Raw genomic sequence first — 13,373 nt, forward strand, 5'->3', positions numbered from 1 at the left:
TCTGTCTGTCTGTGTTTGTGTCTGTGTTTGTGTCTGTCTGTCTGTGTTTGTGTCTGTCTGTCTGTGTTTGTGTCTGTCTGTCTGTGTTTGTGTCTGTCTGTGTTTGTGTCTGTCTGTCTGTGTTTGTGTCTGTCTGTGTTTGTGTCTGTCTGTGTCTGTCTGTGTTTGTGTCTGTCTGTGTTTGTGTCTGTCTGTGTCTGTCTGTGTTTGTGTCTGTCTGTGTTTGTGTCTGTCTGTGTTTGTGTCTGTCTGTCTGTGTTTGTGTCTGTCTGTCTGTGTTTGTGTCTGTCTGTCTGTGTTTGTGTCTGTCTGTGTCTGTTTGTGTCTGTCTGTGTTTGTGTCTGTCTGTGTTTGTGTCTGTCTGTGTTTGTGTCTGTCTGTGTTTGTGTCTGTTTGTGTCTGTCTGTCTGTGTTTGTGTCTGTCTGTGTTTGTGTCTGTCTGTGTTTGTGTCTGTCTGTGTCTGTCTGTGTTTGTGTCTGTCTGTGTTTGTGTCTGTCTGTGTCTGTGTGTGTTTGTGTCTGTCTGTGTTTGTGTCTGTCTGTGTGTGTTTGTGTCTGTCTGTGTTTGTGTCTGTCTGTCTGTGTTTGTGTCTGTCTGTGTTTGTGTCTGTCTGTGTCTGTCTGTGTTTGTGTCTGTCTGTGTTTGTGTCTGTCTCTGTCTGTCTGTGTCTGTCTGTCTGTGTCTGTCTGTGTTTGTGTCTGTCTCTCTCTGTCTGTCTGTGTTTGTGTCTGTCTGTGTCTGTCCCTGTCTGTCTCTCTGTGTTTGTGTCTGTCTCTGTCTGTCCGTCTCTGTGTCTGTCTCTGTCTGTCTGTTTGTGTTTGTGTCTCTATGTATTTTAAAAATCTTATGTCACTTCATTTCATTTTAGAGACAGAGCGGGAGAGAGAGAGAGAGTGAGAGAGAGAGAGCGAGAGAGAGAGAGAGAGAGAGAGACAGACAGACAGACAGACACAGACAGACAGAGAGACAGAGAGAGAAATTGATTCAGAGACATAGAGACAGAGAGAGACAGAGATAGTGGAGAGAGTGGAGAGAGTGGAGAGAGAGAGAGAGAGAGAGGGGGGGTTGTGTGAATGCGAAAGTGTTTGTGTGTGTAAGAGAGAGCCCGTCTGCCTGTCCACGTATTTATTTGAATGTTCATTCATCCAGCCGTTTATTCATTCATTCATTCACTCACTCATTTCAAAGTTTCTTTTTTAACTTTGTTTTACCAACCTGACGAAGTAAGGGGAAAGCAAATACTGTTAAAAAATAATATATATAAAAAAGAAGAGGGATGACTGATGGCGGAAGTTCAAATCTGCAACAGTCGCACGTGGGATGATCCGTGACGAGTCGGCTCCTTCCTTGCACCCCCTCCCCTCCCCATCCCCTGGCTTCCCCCCCCCCTCGCCCCGCCTTTCAGTTTCAGTTTCTCAAGGAGGCCTTACTGCGTTCGGACAAATCCATACACGCTACACCCCAATCTGCTGAGCGGATGCCTTCCCCAGCAGCGTAACCCAACGCGCTCTAGTTAGGCCTTGAGTGGATGCCCATACATTTGTGTACCCATCAGAGTGGATGTCCTCTGCAGAATTCTGCTAGAGGACAACTCTCTCGTTGCCATGGGTTCTTTTTCCGTGCGCCAATGCGAGCTGCACACGGGACCTCGGTTTATCATCTTCATCCGAATGACTAGACGCTCAGTTCGATTTTCCAGTCAAACTTGGGAGAAAGGGCGAGAGCGGGATTCGAACCCAGACCCTCACGGACCCTGTATCGGCAGGTGAGTGTCTTAACCATTCTGCCACCTTCATCTACACCTCCACTTAGTGTTTGATGCATCCTACATGTGTCCGCTCTGGATAATCTGAATGAGGGGTGGGGGGGTGGAGGTGGGGGTTACAAAAATCAGAGAAGTACACGCTAATTACTTAATTCACCTGTGATGCCACATAGCGTGTGTTCTCTTTATTTTATTAAAAAAAAAAATTAGTCTTATAAAACTCGTTCCTTCATCTCTTAGCCACATCTTTGTTGTGAACGTTTTCCATTTCTTTAATTGAAAACACAGACTGGATGTACTGCTTATCTGAGCTCGTCCAAAGTTACACCAGACGAATAGGCAACTTTAAAACGCAATGACAAATTCACCGATGTCAACACACAGACGGTTAGTATTGCCAACACCATTAACATCAAACACTGTATGCCTTTGAAGAGCAGCGTAATCTCTTGCTATGGTTTCAGAGAGATCTTCTCCCCTTCACTCTCCCGCTCTTTCGGGCCATTGCTGGCCGAAATACTCATCACTCTCTGCTGAATGAAATTGCACGAACTGTACACAACAATGGAAACCCGGAGATTTTGGGTTCAATTCTTGCTCCCGTCGGCATTCAAATCAACAAGGTTGATGACGGACTTGCCAGGACAGCCGACAATACCGCACACAGACCCCGCAACCTCAACTCTCTCGCAAAATCGCACACAGATTTCAAAACCTCAACTTTCTGGCCCTATATTACCGCATACAGACCTTAGAACCCTAACTATCTCGCCCTATGTTACCGTACACAGACTTATGAACCCAAACTTTCTCGCCCTATATTACCGTACACAGACTTATGAACCTCAACTTTCTCGCCCTATATTACCACACACAGACCTAAGAACCTTAACTTTCTCACCCTATATTACCACACACGGACCTAAGAACCTCAACTTTCTCGCCCTATATTACCACACACAGACCTAAGAACCTAAACTTTCTCGTCCTATATTACCACACACGGACCTAAGAACCTTAACTTTCTCGCCCTATATTACCACACACATGACCTAAGAACTTTAACTTTCTCGCCCTATATTACCACACACAGACCTAAGAACCTCAACTTTCTCGCCCTATATTACCACACACAGACGTAAGAACCTCAACTTTTTCACCCTATATTACCGCACGCAGACGTAAGAAGCTCAACTTTCTCGCCCTATATTACCACACACAGACCTAAGAACCTCAACTTTCTCGCCTTATATTACCACACACAGACCTAAGAACCTCAACTTCCTCGCCCTATATTACCGCACACAGACCTAAGAACCTCAACTTTCTCGCACTATATTACCACACACAGACCTAAGAACCTTAACTTTCTCACCCTATATTACCACACACGGACCTAAGAACCTCAACTTTCTCACCCTATATTACCGCACATAGACATCAGAACCTCAACTTTCTCACCCTATATTACCGCACACAGGCCTAAGAACCCCAACTTTCTCGCCCTATATTATCACACACAGACGTAAGAACCTCAACTTTCTCACCCAATATTACCGCACATAGACATCAGAACCTCAACTTTCTCACCCTAAATTACCGCACACAGACATAAGAACCCTAACTTTCTCGTCCTATATTACCGCACACAGACTTATGAACCGCAACTTTCTCGGCCCGCAATACCTCAAACAGACCTAAGAACCATAACTTTCTCGCACTATATTACCGCACACAGACCTAAGAATCTCAGCTTTCTCGCCCTATGTTACCGCACACAGACCTAAGAACCTCAACTTTCTGAACCTCAACTTTCTCGCCCTAGATTACCGCACACAGACCTATGAACCTCAACTTCCTTGCCCTGTGTTACCACACACAGACCTAAGAACCTCAGCTTTCTCGCCCTGCAGTAGCGCACACTGAAGGCTTCCTCACCCCAGAATATCTCACACAAGCCTAATAACCTCAACTTTCTCGCAAAACAATAATATTAGCACACAGATCCCAGAACCTCAACTTTCGCGCCCTACAGTAGTACACAAAAACCTCAGAACCTCAGCTTTCTCGGCCCGCAGTACCTCACACAGACCTCAGAACCTCAGCTTTCTCGGCCCGCAGTACCTCACACAGATCTCAGAACCTCAGCTTTCTCGGCCCGCAGTACCTCACACAGACCCCAGAACCTCAGCTTTCTCGGCCCGCAGTACCTCACACAGACCTCAGAACCTCAGCTTTCTCGGCCCGCAATACCTCACACAGACCTCAGAACCTCAGCTTTCTCGGCCCGCAGTACCTCACACAGATCTCAGAACCTCAGCTTTCTCGGCCCGCAGTACCTCACACAGACCCCAGAACCTCAGCTTTCTCGGCCCGCAGTACCTCACACAGACCTAAGAACCTCAGCTTTCTCGGCCCGCAATACCTCACACAGACCTCAGAACCTCAACTTTCTCGCCCTATATTACCGCACACAGACCTCAGAACCTCAGCTTCCTCGGCCCGCAATACCTCACACAGACCTCAGAACCTCAGCTTTCTGGGCCCGCAGTACCTCACACAGACCCCAGAACCTCAGCTTTCTCGGCCCGCAATACCTCACACAGACCTCAAAACCTCAACTTTCTCGCCATATATTACCACACACAGACCTAAGAACCTCAACTTTCTCGCCCTATATTACCACACACAGACCTAAAAACCTCAACTTTCTCACCCTATATTACCGCACACAGACCTAAGAACCTAAACTTTCTCGCCCTGTATTACCACACACAGACCTCAGAACCTCAACTTTCTCGCCCTATATTACCGCACACAGACCTAAGAACCTCAACTTTCTCGCCCTATATTATCACACACAGACCTAAGAACCCCAACTTTCTCGCCCTATATTATCACACACAGACGTAAGAACCTCAACTTTCTCACACTATATTACCGCACATAGACCTAAGAACATCAACTTTCTCGCATTGTATTACCACACACAGACCTAAGAACCTCAACTTTCTCACCCTAAATTACCGCACACAGACATAAGAACCCTAACTTTCTCGTCCTATATTACCGCACACAGACTTATGAACCGCAACTTTCTCGGCCCGCAATACCTCACACAGACCTAAGAACCATAACTTTCTCGCACTATATTACCGCACACAGACCTAAGAATCTCAGCTTTCTCGCCCTATGTTACCGCACACAGACCTAAGAACCTCAACTTTCTGACCCTCAACTTTCTCGCCCTATATTACCGCACACAGACCTATGAACTTCAACTATCTCGCCCTGTGTTACCACACACAGACCTAAGAACCTCAGCTTTCTCGCCCTGCAGTAGCACACACGGAAGGCTTCCTCACCCCCAGAATATCTCGCACAAACCTAATAACCTCAACTTTCTCGCAAAACAATAATATTAGCACACAGATCCCAGAACCTCAACTTTCGCGCCCTACAGTAGTACACACAGACCTCAGAACCTCAGCTTTCTCGGCCCGCAGTACCTCACACAGACCTCAGAACCTCAGCTTTCTCGGCCCACAATACCTCACACAGACCTCAGAACCTCAGATCTCACGGCCCGCAATACCTCACACAGACCTCAGAACCTCAGCTTTCTCGGCCCACAATACCTCACACAGACCTCAGAACCTCAGCTTTCTCGGCCCGCAATACCTCACACAGACCTCAGAACCTCAGCTTTCTCGGCCCGCAATACCTCACACAGACCTAGGAACCTCAGCTTTCTCGGCCCGCAATACCTCACACAGACCTCAGAACCTCAGCTTTCTCGGCCCGCAATACCTCACACAGACCTCAGAACCTCAGCTTTCTCGGCCCACAATACCTCACACAGACCTCAGAACCTCAGCTTTCTCGGCCCGCAATACCTCACACAGACCTCAGAACCTCAGCTTTCTGGGCCCGCAATACCTCACACAGACCTAGGAACCTCAGCTTTCTCGGCCCGCAATACCTCACACAGACCTCAGAACCTCAGCTTTCTCAGCCCGCAGTACCTCACACAGACCTCAGAACCTCAGCTTTCTCGGCCCGCAATACCTCACACAGATCTCAGAACCTCAGCTTTCTCGCCATATATTACCACACACAGACCTAAGAACCTCAACTTTCTCACCCTATATTACCGCACACAGACCTAAGAACCTAAACTTTCTCGCCCTGTATTACCACACACAGACCTAAGAACCTCAACTTTCTCGCCTTATATTACCACACACAGACCTAAGAACCTCAACTTTCTCGCCCTATATTACCGCACACAGACCTAAGAACCTCAACTTTCTCGCCCTATATTATCACACACAGACCTAAGAACCCCAACTTTCTCGCCCTATATTATCACACACAGACGTAAGAACCTCAACTTTCTCACCGTAAATTACCGCACACAGACATAAGAACCCTAACTTTCTCGTCCTATATTACCGCACACAGACTTATGAACCGCAACTTTCTCGGCCCGCAATACCTCATACAGACCTAAGAACCATAACTTTCTCGCACTATATTACCGCACACAGACCTAAGAATCTCAGCTTTCTCGCCCTATATTACCGCACACAGACCTATGAACTTCAACTATCTCGCCCTGTGTTACCACACACAGACATAAGAACCTCAGCTTTCTGGCCCTGCAGTAGCGCACACGGAAGGCTTCCTCACCCCAGAATATCTCACACAAGCCTAATAACCTCAACTTTCTCGCAAAACAATAATATTAGCACACAGATCCCAGAACTTATACTTTCGCGCCCTACAGTAGTACACACAGACCTCAGAACCTCAGCTTTCTCGGCCCGCAGTACCTCACACAGACCTCAGCTTTCTCGGCCCACAATACCTCACACAGACCTCAGAACCTCAGATCTCACGGCCCGCAATACCTCACACAGACCTCAGAACCTCAGCTTTCTCGGCCTGCAGTACCTCACACAGACCTCAGAACCTCAGCTTTCTCGGCCCGCAATACCTCACACAGACCTAGGAACCTCAGCTTTCTCGGCCCGCAATACCTCACACAGACCTCAGAACCTCAGCTTTCTCGGCCCGCAATACCTCACACAGACCTCAGAACCTCAGCTTTCTCGGCCCGCAATACCTCACACAGACTTCAGAACTTCAGCTTTATCGGCCCGCAATACCTCACACAGACCTCAGAACCTCAGCTTTCTCGGCCCGCAATACCTCACACAGACTTCAGAACTTCAGCTTTATCGGCCCGCAATACCTCACACAGACCTCAGAACCTCAGCTTTCTCGGCCCGCAATACCTCACACAGACTTCAGAACTTCAGCTTTATCGGCCCGCAATACCTCACACAGACCTCAGAACCTCAGCTTTCTCGGCCCGCAATACCTCACACAGACTTCAGAACTTCAGCTTTATCGGCCCGCAATACCTCACACAGACCTCAGAACCTCAGCTTTATCGGCCCGCAATACCTCACACAGACTTCAGAACTTCAGCTTTCTCGGCCCGCAATACCTCACACAGACCTCAGAACCTCAGCTTTATCGGCCCGCAATACCTCACACATACCTAGGAACCTCAGCTTTCTGGGCCCGCAATACCTCACACAGACCTCAGAACCTCAGCTTTCTCGGCCCGCAATACAGAACCTCAGCTTTCTCGGCCCGCAGTACCTCACACAGAGCTCAAAACCTCAGCTTTCTCGCGATACTACACACAGACGTAAAAAGCTCAACTTTCAAGCTCTACAATACAGCACTACAGTCCCCAGAACATTTACTCTCTCTCCCCACAATAACGCAGAGAGAGAGAGAGAGAGAGAGAGAGAGAGAGAGAGAGAGAGAGAGAGAGAGACACACACACACACACAGACAGACAGACAGACAGACAACAAACGAACGAACGAAGTTTTTTATGAGGGAAGTGGATGTGCTTTTTTCATCCAGCCCTCAGGGCAAACAGAAAATGAAAATGAAAATGAATCAAAACATTCACAAAATAACAAAGAGATGTAGAAGTAAGGACATGACATTAACATACACATTTAAACATGCACATGTACATAATCCTGATACAAACACCATATTATGAAAAAAAAAAATCAAAAACCCACAGACCCCACCTCAAAAAAGAAAAAAAAAGAAAAGAAAAAAAGCCCCAAACAAAACAAAACCCCAACAAAACAAATACACAAAGTATGCAGGGCGCTGAAAGTATTGCAATAGTGGTTAAACATACAATTAAACTATATATGCGTATTCAATAAGATAAAATCAAGTTAAGTTGGATTGTTGACATATTTGTCCATAAGGTGTGTATGGTATTAAAAAAAAAGAGAAGTTTTTCTGAACATTAAAATTGGATGAAATATTGCTCCATAAACAGTCCCATGAATAAATGAGACTGGATTTAAACAGATCTACTCTTGGAATGAGGATCTTAATCTTGTTGATCTGATGGGCTAGCGTGGTGGGAAATCTATCTCTCAAAGATGGAGCATAATTAGACATGATTTTAAACATAAAAAAGTGCTTTGTTGTATTCAAGTTGAACTTTTAGGGGAAGAATATTTAAGTGTCTGTAGTCGTCAGCAGTCAGTGATGAAGATTTCAGAAGGATTAATTTAAGAGCTCGTCTATGCATACTTAGTAATTGTTAATATGTGATTCAATATAAGCGAAAAAGAATAATTTTCGACAATGCAAATCAAGAAAATGTTTAATTCTGGACAGCTGATAAATCTTTTTTGGATAGACTTTTGCATAATGACATAATATGACTGGACCAAGATAAGTTGCTATCAATGGTGACTCCAAAGAATTTTATGATTATCAACTTCTATTGGTTGACCACTTTTGAAAAGGGGTGGAAGGTTGTGTGAAACGTTTTGGCGTTTCTGTCTGGTGGTGAGTATGAGACATTTCGTTTTTTTTTGGGGGGGATGATGGAGACACATGTGATTTAAATTGGACCATTTAACTATGTGATTTAAGCTTTGTTACAGAGTATACTACACTTTGTTTATTGTAGTGTGGTTTGTATGTATACGTCTGCAAACATTTCACATAATGCATTAACAAATAGAGGCAAATTATTTGTATAAATAGAAAATAATACTGGACCAAGAATTGAACCTTGAGGAACCCCATGAGAGAGAAAGAGAGAGAGAGAGAGAGAGAGAGAGAGAGAGAGAGAGAGAGACAGACAGACAGACAGACAGAGACAGAGAGAGAGACAGACAGACAGACAGACAGGCAGAAACAAAGACAGACATAGACAGAGACAGAAAGGCAAAGAGACAGAGACAGTCAGAAAGAGAGAGAGAGAGAGAGAGAGAGAGAGAGAGAGAGAGAGAGAGAGGGTCTAGCAGATACAACAGACGGACAAACGGACAGACAGACAGACACACACACTGAACACCTGCTTTACCACCACCCCCACCCCCACAACCCTCCCAACCTCTCCCTCCCCCCCCCGCGCCCCCCACATACACAAAAAAAACAACTGGGTTAAACTCCATCCGTCCCTCACAGGACGTGACACTCCACTCAGATACCGACCACCCTGCATGTTTGACACGGCTGACGTCATCATCAGTGACTCACCCCCCTCCTCTTCCTCCTCCTCCTCCATCCCCTTTCCTCTACCCTTCACCCTTCCCCTCCCCCAAACTCTCCTCCGCCCCCCCTCCCCCGTCCCCCCGGGTCCCACTCTCCAAGCCCCCTCTCCTCCCCCCTCCCCCCCAAAAAAAAACGATCTTTCTCTGATGACTGCGATCACAAGGTGAAGAGATAACAAGTAGGAAGTGTAAAAGGTGGGACGATACAGCAGCAACACTAAAAAACCCCAAAAAACAAAAACAAAAAAAACCCAAACAAAAAAACAGCAACCCCCACAAAAAAAAAAACAAAAACACACACCAAAAAACACAAAAAAACCCCAAAAAACCAAAAAAAAAAAAAAAAAAAAAAACACCCCAAAAAACCCCAACAAAGTATTTTCTTTTTAATGGTGGTAAATGAGCAGGTTGAGAAGAATCGCGTCAGCAGCGAAACGGGTACCGGTCTTGCCCTGTCCTGCTTGACCACAGGATGGGTGGTCAGTGGGCGCGACGCGCGTTATTGCTCCTGCTCCTGGGGAATGGGGAAAACGTTGGTATGGCGGAGGAGATGTGAGAGTGCACGCGCGTGTATGTATGTATGTATGTATGTATGTATGTATGTATGTATCACTTATTTTATGTATGTATCACTTATTGTATGTATGTATCACTTACTGTATGTATGTCTGTAAGCATGTATCACTTATTGAATGTATGTATGTATGTATCACTGATTGTATGTATGTATGTATGTATGTATGTATGTATGTATGTATGTATATATCACCGATTGTATGTATGTATGTATGTATGTATGTATCACCTATTGAATGTATGTATGTATGTATGTATGTATGTATGTATGTATGTATGTATGTATCACTGATTTTATGTATGTATGTATAAGAGAATGTGAAATTCATGAAAAAAAATGGATTGAAAGTCAAAGGATCGACTGGAAATTTATGACGTATGACAAACCCCACATGAAGTGTGTTCCTGCTCTCAGCATCGAAGTACGACACATGCTGTTGGATGGCTGGAACAATGGGGTGCTCATGTTTCCACCATGCTCAAATTACCTGCACTTCTCTCTCTACGTATTAGTCAGTAGGCCTCCTTCGGTCATGGCTGACCATGGATAGAGTATATCCGATCTAATGTCTAATTGGGCTGTCTGCTTGGACCAAGCAGCGTCGCCTGTGACTGTAGAGACCGATGTGAGAGAGACAGTCTCTGTCGCAGCAGTCACATGTGTAAGCCGATTCTGGTCTGATGGCTGCCGTCCCTTTTCTGCGAGCTCGCTTTTCTGCTGCAGCAGCTGACAGTTTGTCCTCACCAATCCGTAGCTGATTCTTGAGAGTGCTTCTCCATCTGTTGCGGTCATCTGCAAGGTCCTCTCGGGACTCAGTGTTGATCTCAAGCGCCTTCATGTCACGTTTGCAAACGTCTTTGTATCTCAGCTGTGGGCGGCCGATGCTTCTCTGCCCCGTGGCGAGCTCTCCATAAAGGATGTCTTTTGGGATGCGACCTTCTTCCATGCGGCGAACGTGGCCCAGCCAGCGCAGCCGACGCTGTCTCAGCATGGTATACAATGGTCGGGAGGCCAGCGCGAATCAGGACTTCTGTGTTTGTCACCTTGTCTTGCCAGGAGATGCCGAGTATGCGCCGTAGGCTTCTCAGGTGGAAGGTACTGAGCCTTTTCTCCTGACGAGCATGTGTGGTCCACGCCTCACTGCCATACAGCAAGGTGCTGAGGACGCAGGCGTTGTATACAGTCATCTTTGTCTTTGTGGCTAGCATTGTGGCTGCCTTCCCGATCCTCTTGTCGATCTCGGTACACACACACACACAGACGACAAAAAAAAACAAAAACAAAAAACAAACAAACCACACAAAAAAAAACAAGAGAGGCAAGGCGTTTGCAAAATAAATAAAACTTCCATGCTTAGCAAAAGAAGTTCCTGTTTGAACAAAAAATGATAATAATGACTGCTCTTGTTGTTGGGTCAGAATATCAGATCAAAGTGCCAAGTTTAGAGAATACAAAAATATAAAAATATAACAGTAAATGCAGTTCGCATATAATTAGGCTTCATTTTTTAATTTTTTGTGCCCATCCCAGAGGTGCAATATTGTTTTAAATAAGATGACTGGAAAGAACTGAATTTTTCCTATTTTTATGCCTAATTTGGTGTCAACTGACAAAGTATTTGCAGAGAAAATGTCAATGTTAAAGTTTACCACGGACACACACAACACCGGGTTAAAACATAGACTCACTTTGTTTACACAAGTGAGTAAAAAAACTGCAGAAAACCCAAACAGACACTATGCTGATGACGATGGAGGCACTAAAGCGATGCACAAGGACGACGAGGACGATGAAGTGGGTAGGAGATGAAGACGACGAGACGAACAGAACCAAAGTACGACGACAATGAAGACGAGTAGAAGAGAGACGACGATGATGAAGTGACGTCGAAGACGACGAAGAACAGTGAGTAACGGCAACGAACAACAGTAAGTGACGACGACGAAGACCAGGACAAACGCAGAACCTCTTGCAGGGACTCAGCCAGGCCTGCAGACACTGGCGGTGGAAGAAGAGTAGAAGGCGGTGACAACCAACGACGCCAAACCCAGGGAGCTCAAACGCAGGTCAAGGGGAGACCATGAATGCCCAGTGGAAGGGTCGGGGGAAGTCAGTGGATGGACAGGGAAGTGGGAATGCTACAAAACTTGGATATAATCTATTACCCACCGGCAGGATTCACTCTTGACGCGCCCGACGCGCCCCGCGCCCCCCGCCCCCCAAACAAAATAAGTGTACACAGCCAAGAATTTATAAAAAAAAAAAATCTTATAACAGTTGCGGACAATTACCCCTTCCAAAACCAGGACTAGAACATTGCAATTTTGGCTAGTTAAGTATCATATATAATACGACTACACAGCACTTCCCACAGGTGTTGCAAGGGAAAACGTCTCCAGAAGTAACTTCAGGCTGACAGGCAAAGCTGAATGTGTTCACAATCAATGAGAGCGCTGTTGTTGCCACGAAGTTCACGTGCATAGTTATGGAGTTCCCTTCGTGTTTGTTTCATTTTCTGTCCTCCACCAGAAAAAAAAGGTTACTGTCCAGGTGTCTGAGTGACCTTTTAACTTTAATTGGGGGTCTAAATTTCTCTCCTGCAAGAGTGTCGACGTGTTATTCTTTCTTTCTTCCCTTCTTTTTTTCTGATAGGTACATTTCCTTCCTTCCTTCCTCCTTCCTTCCTTCCGACTCCAAAGATAAAATCTAGTTTGCAAATGTCTTTTCAGTTTGTGCACCGCCAACATGGATCAGTATCAATACATGACAAGTATTAAAACCCTCCTGAATGAAACTGATTTCCGTCGTTTCTGGTAAGATAAAAAAAAAGTTTTGGCGTGCATCCCAAATGGTTTAAAGAAAGTTAAGCATTGTTTAAAACATCAGTTTTTGCAAGATTGGTATAAACATGTAGATAACGATACTATGCATATCAATTACAAGATGTTTAAAACCTAATTTTGGTCAAGATGCTTATCTTTACAGTGCTACTGTAACAATTGTGTGATTGAACTGATAAAGTTTAAAACAGCCAATAATGCATTGCCTGTTAATAAACAGCGTCTTGACAATTAACCTAGAAATGAAAGAATTCGTGAACAATTACCCACAAACGACATTGCTGACGATTTTCATTATTTGTGTCTGTGCCCCCGTTTTGAAAACAGACAAAAACGTGTGTCTACATTCAATTGTACCGGCAAAACTCCATAAAATTGTACCGTTTTCTGAAGAAGAAGAAAAAAGAAGAAGAAGAAGAAGAAAGTTCTGTTAATATCGAAATCCTTTGTCTCTTCCATACGCATTTCTTTTCGATAGAACTTTGCCTATCGATAAAGAAAAAAAAAAGTCTACGACTACACACACACACACACACACACACACACACACACTTATAGAACTAACAAACAA

This window comes from Babylonia areolata, chromosome 22 (assembly GCF_041734735.1).
Source record: "Babylonia areolata isolate BAREFJ2019XMU chromosome 22, ASM4173473v1, whole genome shotgun sequence".
Lineage (NCBI taxonomy): Eukaryota > Metazoa > Mollusca > Gastropoda > Neogastropoda > Buccinidae > Babylonia > Babylonia areolata.